Here is a 10,331-nt window from a genome sequence, read left to right as displayed (position 1 = left end):
ATGAGTTGGAATCATTCGAAGCCCTCCCAGCATACCTCGGTGTTAGAGCTTCCAAATCTAAGATGAAAAAGGTTGTTGTCACAAGTGACACTTCATCCTCTTCTCATCAAACAAATCTAGCTCCGCAAAATGAGGTGAGAGAAGTTTCGAACCCGTCTGTTGAACTGTCACACCCTCCCACCCCACCTGCTCTGAACATCTGTGCAGATTTTGACTACAACCCTCATGGTTGTCACAAGCTCTTGTATTCTCAACCTCTGTCCCCAGGTTCCTTTGATCCTCCAAATTGTACTATGTTGTGTTCATCCTTTCCGGACTCCACATCTATTGTTCACGAGAATCAAGTTGTCAGCAGAACTGGTGTTGAGAAGCCAACCTACGCTGTCATTTTCGATGAGTATGTGTGGGAATCTGAAGAAGAAGTCACAGTGAAGGATGACCTCCTTTCTTCTGCAGCTCATCCGCTTTTTCCTTACATCTTTTGTGATCCTGCCATTTCTATTTTTTCTTGTGAAAATTCATTCTCGAATGTTTCTACTTCTGATCATTCATAGGACACACAGGATGTCAATCTGTCATTTGATTGCAGTGAGGACAAATCTTTCTTTTTGAATCCACCAAATCTGTCATCTTTTCTTTCTGGAAATTCAGAGGGTGAAAAAATTTGTTTCTCATCAACCCCTCTATATGATTCGTCATATTGTGAGGATGTTGAGGCACATCTCGAATTTTTTGATTGTGGCTGTCGTGATCTCTTCACTATTTCATTTGATCACGATTTTTATTCAGTTGTTATTGATCTTGCTAAGCCACCAGACTTTGATGATCTACCTGTTGATGAAGTGGAAACTCATCATGCTATAAGGACCCTTTAGCCCAAGCTGATGGTTATGTCAGGTTCTCGCGGCCATGAGGACAGTTCCACTTCCCATCAGAAATATGTTGACACACCCAAGTCTCCTCATCACTCTATTGTTTGCATTGAAGATCAATCTAATCCACAGATTCCACATCCTCCACCAAAACTACACGATCCTATCACTCTTGCATTAGAGGAATCATACATAGCAATTCATGTTGTGAAGCGAAAGTTTTCTTCTTTCTGCATGTTTTCTCGTTTTTCAAGATCAAAAGCATGTGCATGTTTGTCATCTGTCCAAATTGTGATGCCACAAAATGGTACTTTTACAGAAAGTTTGTCATGTGTTTTTACTCTTTTCTTTTTTGTGGACGCATTTAAACTTCGAGTGTGTTGGTTTTCATTGTTTTATCTTTCTTGCTGGTTGGTTTGCCTAAATATCTTTCTTGTCAATCATGCCTTCACTTACATGGGCCAACCAATGCATCAGTGGTTGCATTGGAAATATCACTTCCTATTAGAAGGCCCATGCATTGTTTATCTTAGGAGTAGAAGTAGTGTTTGTTGTCTTGTTTTCTTTTGCTTTCTTGTTTTTCTTTCACTTACATGCTTTGTTTTTGTTTTAATTCTATCCTTTTCTTGCTTGTTTGTTTTCTTGTTTACGCACCCGTAGGATTAGTTTCCCATGAAACTGTGTTGGCTTCTTGATACAAGCAGGGTGAAATACAAGAGGATGTTATGCAACCAACTCACTAAATAAAAGAAAAGATAGATCAACGCCTTCAAAATCAGCCTCTTCAAGGGGGAAACCTCCTTTACATTACACAAATGAACAATTCTTGGATGATACAAATGACAAGACCTCCTTTCTATATATAGGATTCTAATGGGTCCCAATACAATCAGAGCCTACATAACAATAATATTGTACGGGCACCAAAATAAAAATAGTGGGCTTCTATGGGGCAGAATAATAACAACATGGGGACTATATGGGCACAACAATACAATAAGGGGTTGCAATAATAACAATAAGGGGTTACACTAGTAGTATAGAGACCTAACATGCCCCTCTCCTTCAAAAAGTGTTGTCCTCAACGCTTGAGTAGTTTTGGATGCTTCTGTATAAAATTCTCATCCGCCCATGTGGAATCTTCAGTGGGTAAGTTCTTCCACTTGATGAGATACTCTAAAATTGATCGATTTCGTAGTTGTCAATTCCTTGTTTATGTGACTGCTTCTGATTCCAATATGCTTTTTCCTTCCTCATCAAGTTCTGGCAATATTGTTTGAACTGGGATATTCTCACCTATAACCTTGTTTAAGCATGAAACATGGAAAAATGGGTGCACTCAGGAAGATGCAGGAAGCTCCAATTTGTATGCCATAGTACCAATCTTTTGTAACACCTTGTATGGACCATAATGCTTTAGTGATAATTTATTATCCTTCTTAGCTTGCTTGAGGGACATTTGTTTGTATGGTTGTAGTCATAGAAATACCTAGTCACCTACACCAAAACTTCTTTCGCTGCGATGTTGATATGCATGTTGTTTCATTTTATTTTGCGCCAAAGTGAGGTTATCCTTTAAGAGTTTCAGAACTTGTTGTTGATTCTCTATGTGATCTTCCACTGCTTGAACCTTAGAATTTTCTTTTAAAGATGATGTGATGGACGATGGATGATATCCATAAAGTGCCATAAATGGGGTCATTTTTGTTGCAGTATGGAAGGAAGTGTTATACCACCATTCAGCAAGAGTCGACCACTTGACCCATTGTGTTTGTTTATCATATACAAAGAAACGAAGATATCCTTCCAAACATTTGTTCACTATATCAGTTTTCCCATCATATTGAGGATGATAAGATGAGCTATGAGCTAACTAAGTACCCAAATATTCCACCTGTTGCACTCCAAAGAAACATTTGGAGTTTTTTTCATATATTTGTTTCTCATCCAATAGTTTGAGCATCCTGTCAACATGTTGAACATGATCCTTCCAAGACTTGTTATAAATTAGTATATCATCAAAAAATACTAACACAAATTTTCTAAGGAAGGGTTTGAAAATGGAATTCATCAAACCATGAAATGTAGAAGGTGCATTGATAAGGCCAAAAGGCATGACCAAAAATTCATAGACCCTCATGAGTTCTAAATGGTGTTTGTGGAATGTCTTCAGTCTTCATTCTAATTTCATGATATCTTGAATGAAGATCTGACTTGGTAAAGTAAATTGCTCCATGTAATTCATCCAATAATTCATCAATGATGGGAATGGGAAATTTATCTTTAATAGTAAGCTTGTTGAGCTCCTTATAATCTAGACACATGCACCATGATCCATCCTTCTTGTGTACCAATACCACTGGAGCAGAGAGAGAACTTTGACTAGGTTGAATTATACCAACCTCTAGCATTTCTGCAGCCATACATTCAATTTCACTCTTTTCGGCATATGGATATCTGTAAAGCCTGATGTTTGAGGGAACACTTCCTGGAATCAAATGAATAGCATGATCATGATCACAAATAGGTGGGAGGCCTTTGGGAGTATCAAATACCTTGGAATGATTGTCCGAAACGTTTTGGAGACCTGGAGAAATAGATAATTTCGATGTGGGAACCTCTAGTGAACATAATTGTGCAATCACGCCCCGTTGTTCTTTCTTTAGAAGCTTTTTCATGTTGTTAGAGTTGATTATCTTTCCCGTTTCCTTGTGATACCCTTTAATTCAACTTCCTTTCCTTCCCAAAAAAATTCAAGGAAAATTTCTTGAAAATTAAAAGTTATCGTACCCAAAGATTGTAGCCATTAGACTCCTAGTACAACATCTGCACCACCCATTGGAATGGAAATCATTGGACTATTCAAGACATATTCTCCCATGGATAGCTTGATATTATGACACTTTCCATAGAAATTTATGGTTCCTCCATTTGCAACCATTACTTTACACTTTGGTGTTGGATATAGGAAGAAATTAAATTCCTTGGCTATCTTACAATGAATAAAATAATGAGTACGACCCGAATCAATCAACGTTATTACCATTTTCTTCTTGATATACCCTTCTATCTTGAGAGTTTGAGGAGTGGTAATTCCTGTCAATGCATTACAAGATATGGTCAGATTCATTTCTTCTTTCTCTAGGATTGCTTCCTAGTGTATATCCTCTTCTTTTGATGTTTCTTGTTCCTTTTCTTGATTCTCTTCCCCATCTATGTAAATTAATTTCTTCTTAGCACACTTATGACCTTTAGTGTATTTTCTATCACAATTGTAACAAATCCCTTTTGCTTTTTTTTCTTCTAATTGTTTTGGTGTCAACCTTGTAGGTGGTGAAAGGCTAGGAGCAATAACAATTCCATATTTATAGTTATGAGTGGTAGGCTTCCTTGTTGCCATAATTTTGCTTTCAATTTTTCTTGCCAAACTATATGCATTCTCCAATGAATCAGGTTCCGAAAGGCGAACCTCATGTTGGATGTTATCATTTAAACTCCCTATGAAGACTTCAATACTATGCTTCTCTAGAATATCATTTACCCTTATATTCAATTTTTGGAAGTCCTCAATATGCTCTTCCATTGAAGCCTTTGTTTGAGATTTATCAATTGGCTAAAGAAGGTGTTGCTCTTTGTATCCTCATAATGTGATATCATTTCCTCTGTGAAAATTGACCAGGTGACAGGTTGTTTATGAGATGCAATACGTACCTTCTGTGTGCTTTTCACATTATGTAGATCAAAATATTTTTCCATCTGTAGTATCCATGTTACGGGATCCTTGCCATCAAAATTCTTCATATCTATGTTTGGAATATGCTAGGTCTTAAATCCAACGTTAGATTCTATGAAATCAAGATTAACATTACTTTTGTTCTCATCATGAATTACCTTTTCCCCATTAGGAGGCCTTTCTTGTAGAAGTTTTGTCCCACCTTCCTTCAAACCTTCCATGTCTTTCTTTAAATCTTCCATGTATTTATTCCAATATGCTTCCATACCATCGATATGAGCTTCCATGGCATAGATAAAACTATTTATCTTAGCTTCGATCGTGTTCTTCAAATCATCCATCCAATTTTGATTACTAGGTGTTTCTATTTTCTTGATTCGAGTCATTATTTTTCTTTCTTTTAGGATCTCGATCTTGAATCTGTTGTATCTCTAAAATTTTGGATCTCAAGGTCTAGAATTGTGACTTGTGTTAACCCTCTGCTTCCTCCTTCCAATTCGACAAGTCTGGTTGAAATTGGATTCTCCAAGAAAGAGTTATGCCCAATCTCCCAAGATGACCTGATTATATACTTTTTCAGTAGATCGAAATTGTACGAAGTGCCACGTGTCACTGTTTCGAGCTTCGGACCTAAAAACGATACACAGATAATCACAGTCCATCCTATTTCTGCAACTTCTTCCAAAATTTAAATATGATGCTCAGAGAGAACATTATGACGATTTTCCCATGGTCACCTGTTTGAGATGTAATTTGGGATCTTGCAAAAACCCTAAATATCTTGGACCATATCTCTAAAAATATAGAGAAACAAGATTTGAAATTCTGGCTCGAGCTTCACCAAGAGTTCATCTCAAATGGGTTTTAATTTTAGATTCTTAACCTTCGTAGAAACAAAATTATAGAAAAAAATCCACAATTCGTTGTTTGAAATGGAATTTTGGAGCTTACAAAAACCCTAACTTCCTCATATCATATATCCGAAAATATAGCGAAACAAGATCTGAAATTCGTACCTAAGGTTCAAAATGATTTATTCTCAAATGGGTTTTTCTTAGCTTCTAAAACTTCGTAGAGAAAAATTTATAGCGAAAATTCCACAATGACATGTTTAGAGTAGCGAAACCCTAGAAACCAAAGCTCTGAAACCAAATGTTATGCAACCAACTCACAAAATAGAAGAAAAGATAGATCAACACCTTCAAAATCAACCTCTTCAAGGGGGAAACCTCCTTTACATTACACAAATGAACAATTCTTGGATGATACAAATGACAAAACCTCCTTTATATATAGGAGTCTAAGGGTTCCCAATACAATTAGAGCCTACATAGCAATAATATTGTAGGGGCACCACAATAACAATAGTGGGCTTCTATGGGCCATAATAATAACAACGTGGGGACTATATGGGCACAATAATACAATAAGGGGGTTGCACTAATAACAATAAGGGGTTACACTAGTTGTATAGGGACCTAACAGAGGACTTGTTCAACTATCAACATTTGGTTATATGTGTATTCCCTCTCTTTGTGAAGATCTTGAATTCTTTCAGTCGATGATACCCTGATGGAAAATGTGTTATGTTCAAAGTGAGTCCTGGAGAAAACACAACGCTTTCACTTTTAACTAGTACCGCCTACTAGGAGATAAGGAGGAGAGAAATGGAAGAGATGCAAAAACAGGAACAGGAATAAAGGCAAGGAGCAATGATAAAGAAAATTGTGCCTATACAGGTTGAGGAGTTAGAGTATGTAGCAAATGAAGAAGAGGGTGAGCAGGTGCAGGTTCGAGAACTTGCTTAGTAGATTGAGAAAATGGTTTAAGCAATAGAAATGGAGTTGGAACAAGAACCATAGGACCAAGACACCAACCTCATGACGAGAGCATCTGAGGTCACCCCACAGTCTCTGCCACCTCTACAATCAGAACGAGTCCCAGGCGAGCAAGGAGAGGTTCTTCTCCTTGATGTTGACCCAGTGATGGATGTGTAGAATTTTTCATTTGATGAGTCACAGCAAAGGATTGTACAGGCACGAAGAAAGCAACTCCCAGATGATCACATGTCACCTACACACATAGAGGAAAGGGTGATTGTGTCGTATGTTAGAAGGCATATAGCTACCATGGTTGATGCTTCTAAGGCTTATGCAGAAGCCATGAGTTCAACGGTCAAATTATTCATAGCAGGAAATGATCATATGGCAAAGGAATTGCAAGAGGCCAAACCAAGAATAGAACAATCTGCAGGACTATGACAGAGATGAGAAAAGTGATACTCGTTGAAGTGTCAACTCTTGAGACCACCATGCAGAAACTGTATGGTAGATTTGTCACCGTGCACAAGGTGGTTGTCCATCTATATGGTTTTCAGCAGCAGTGTGCAAAGACATCCCAAACTCCCAAAGACATCCACACTGATATTACGCATGTACAAGAATGGAAAATGAGGTACAAGGGAGCCCTTATTTACTTGTAGAAGATAATGAAATCATAGGTAGAGTTAGACAAAGCACGGATTCATATGTTGATCCAGAATTATGAGCAGATCCCTCTACTCATCACCAGCATTGAGGCTTCCTATGCACAGTTATTCAACCATCTCGATGTCATAGTGAGGACACATAGGATCCCTTCAATCGGAATTGTCACTCAAACCATGAAGAAGAACCAAGTCTTGTTGGAGGTTGATAGTTACATAGAGCAGGTTATGTGAGAGGCTACCAGCAATGACTTGCATTTGAGCACATAAAACATGCAGAAGTACATCAGTGGTCCAACCACACTCAAGACAATGTTATGCATGCTTCAAGATGAGTTGGACAGAGGTTCCCTAACCATATACCTGGAATCCATGGAGGCAAGAGTCTGTTTCGAGAAAGACATCACCAAACAGTACGGGGACACAATAGCATAGTACCAAGCTTTGTATCAGTTCGTCACCAAATATCATCAAGAGGATCTTGCCGAGTTGGTCTTTCCCGAAGACCCCGAGTGATGATGTTTGTCTTGTTAGGTTGACTCAAGCATATTTTGTCCCACATGGGTATATGTGGAAATTGTATGATTATTTGTAAATATATTTTAAGTGAAATTCCAAGTGTCATTAGTGGAATGTGAACAGTCGTTATGTAATGTGAAGAGTCATGAGGTTATTTAAAGAGTCAAAGGGGAATGTCAAGGGTCACCCCACCCTTTGTTATATATAGAACCTTATAACTCATAGGCTAGGCTTTTAGGAGCGAATCGTTTGGCTAAGCATTGCTTAAAGAAGTCTTGGAGAGTATTGTGATGAGCCTTGTCTTCTCCACATCGTAGAGCGAGTACATCTCTTTGGAGGAGCAAGAGGTGTTGACTGTAATGTTCCACTATTGGGACTAGTGTGTCAATGGTGTATGTATGGATGGAACTTTCACTTAATAATATAACTGAACCAGCATGTTTTCATGCATATTTTTTTATTGTAGTTCGACTATTCTGGTTACTTTAGCAATGTATGTTATTTAACTTACGCATTTGTGTATGAACTATTTTGTATGCAGTTGTATGAATATTGTTAAAGATGTGTTGTTGTATTAACCCATCACTTTGGATTGTGGACTATTTCGCCACTATCATGTGATGTAATTCCTCTCAGTAGTTCCTTTCAGGCTACATACTATTACAGGCTTCTAATTGACACACTTGCTTTTCCCCTTTGTCTGTTAGAACCCCGATGCATCTCACTTGGCTCGTTGCAAGATCACACACTTGCTTCTGACAAGGTTATCATACTTACTTATACGCGCTACTACAGTCAAGGAACTACTTTAATACCCACTACTAGGACTCCTACTCCAAATGGTCTGAGGTCTAGTTGGGTCTTCTTACCGAGGAGATCCCCTGACATGTTGGCAGGTCTAGCACCATCAACACCATACTAATGTTTTATGCATACTTAGGGATTAAATCACAATATTTTTTAAGCTTTCATGGATGTAGGTCATATGCATGCTACAAATTAGATTGTCTTTTGATGCAAATAAGATTCAACTCATCATTTTTACTTAGTTTCGTAAAATTCAACTCATCCTTTCTTGTTTAGTTCATTTTGTTGCAATTTGGTTATTAGTTTGGCATTCTTTTCAAGTTGAAAAAAAATATTATTTGTCTGGTGTGCAGGTAATTATAATGGCTTGTAGGGTTCTCATATTCATCCTTCATTCCTCCTACCATCATCATCCTCTTTCTCGTCACCTCATAGTGCCCTCAAAACTCTATCACCAAAAATACATTTTTGGGTCATTAAAGGATATTGTGTGCCTTTGTTTTTGTTCGAGATGGGCATATGAGAGGCGTTAAGCTTAGAAAAATCTTTATACAACCTTCATATACCTTGCTCTACCCTTTCATACCTTTACATCACCTTTTCAACCCTCAAAATTCTCACGGGTCCAATCCTATAGAAAAACAAGGCAATCATGTAGCATCATGTAACAATCTTGTAGCATCTTGTAGCACCGTGTAAAATTGACCAAATTTGCTCCAAAATCTTGATTTTTTTATCTTAGCCGTGAATAATCTCCCATAGGCTCTGAAACCATGATTGAGTACCAAATACCACTTAATGCCTTCCTTTTCTTCACTGTAACACAATTCTGCAATTAGGGTTAGAGGACAGATTTATGAATTTGAAGTTACAGTGATGACTTTCTTGGTTGTCCCATGAAATTCCCAATTAACTGTCGCTAAAGATAAATATATTTTAACACAAAGATTGAAGGTTGATTTATCCATGCAAAGTAGATTAGGATTGTTTATTTTAAATTTATGCTTCTTTTAGGGTTCCAATTACAAGCACTATTATTGTATAGGTTAGTTTCCTTTTCAATGCAACTTTTCACATTCTGCACTTAGACTAATGTTTATATTCCTGCAAGTAGTATAGAATTTACATTCTGAAAGCAGATTAATGTTTCCATTTCTACAAGTAATATAGCCTTTAATTTCCTATAACTAGGGTTAGAATTTACATTTGGATAAGTAGCATCTCCATTCCTTTTGCAACTAGAATAATATTTCCATTTCTGCAATTAGAATGGAACGCTCTTTTTATGTAATCTCCTTCCTTGAGTCAGCTAATATAGTGGACTTTGTATGCCTTGATATAGTCCATTGCTTGAAGGTGGCATGAGTATAACTTAAACTACCATGCATATAGCATTGTCACCTCTTAAGTTTGTACAAACCCCAAGTTGATAATTAAAGTTGGTAGCCTTGGGAGTTGAAACACTCTTGTTGCAATATTGAGGCTCATCACTTTTTAGCACTGTTACCAAGGAGGTTTCCAAGTAGGTGTTGTTTCTATTTAGAATTTTCCTTTCTTTTCATATTCATGTTGTTTTTTATTATCATTATTTGATTTGAAAGAAAAAAAAAAAGGAAAAAGAAAACGCAAAATCTTTCATGTCTTGTAGGAGTAGGGATAACAAAGGGAAATTTCTACCAAAAACACCCACCCCTTCAAGCAATCAACCATCACTCTTCTTTGGTAATTGTGAACTTCCAACTCTAACCACAGAGGAGTTAGAGAACACATTAGGTAAGCAACCTGAAATATATGAAGAACCCATAGGGGAGAAAGAACCTATATCACCTATATAAAACATGGTTGAGAATAAGTAGATTGAGCTCTTGCTTATCCGAGAAACCAGTGTGGAGGTCAGGATGAAGAATATAAGCCT

This window comes from Pinus tabuliformis, chromosome J (assembly GCF_031772625.1).
Source record: "Pinus tabuliformis cultivar Carrire ecotype Pingquan chromosome J, CPIR1, whole genome shotgun sequence".
Lineage (NCBI taxonomy): Eukaryota > Viridiplantae > Streptophyta > Pinopsida > Pinales > Pinaceae > Pinus > Pinus tabuliformis.
The sequence above is the reverse complement of the archived record's forward strand: the minus strand, read 5'-3'. Positions refer to the sequence as shown.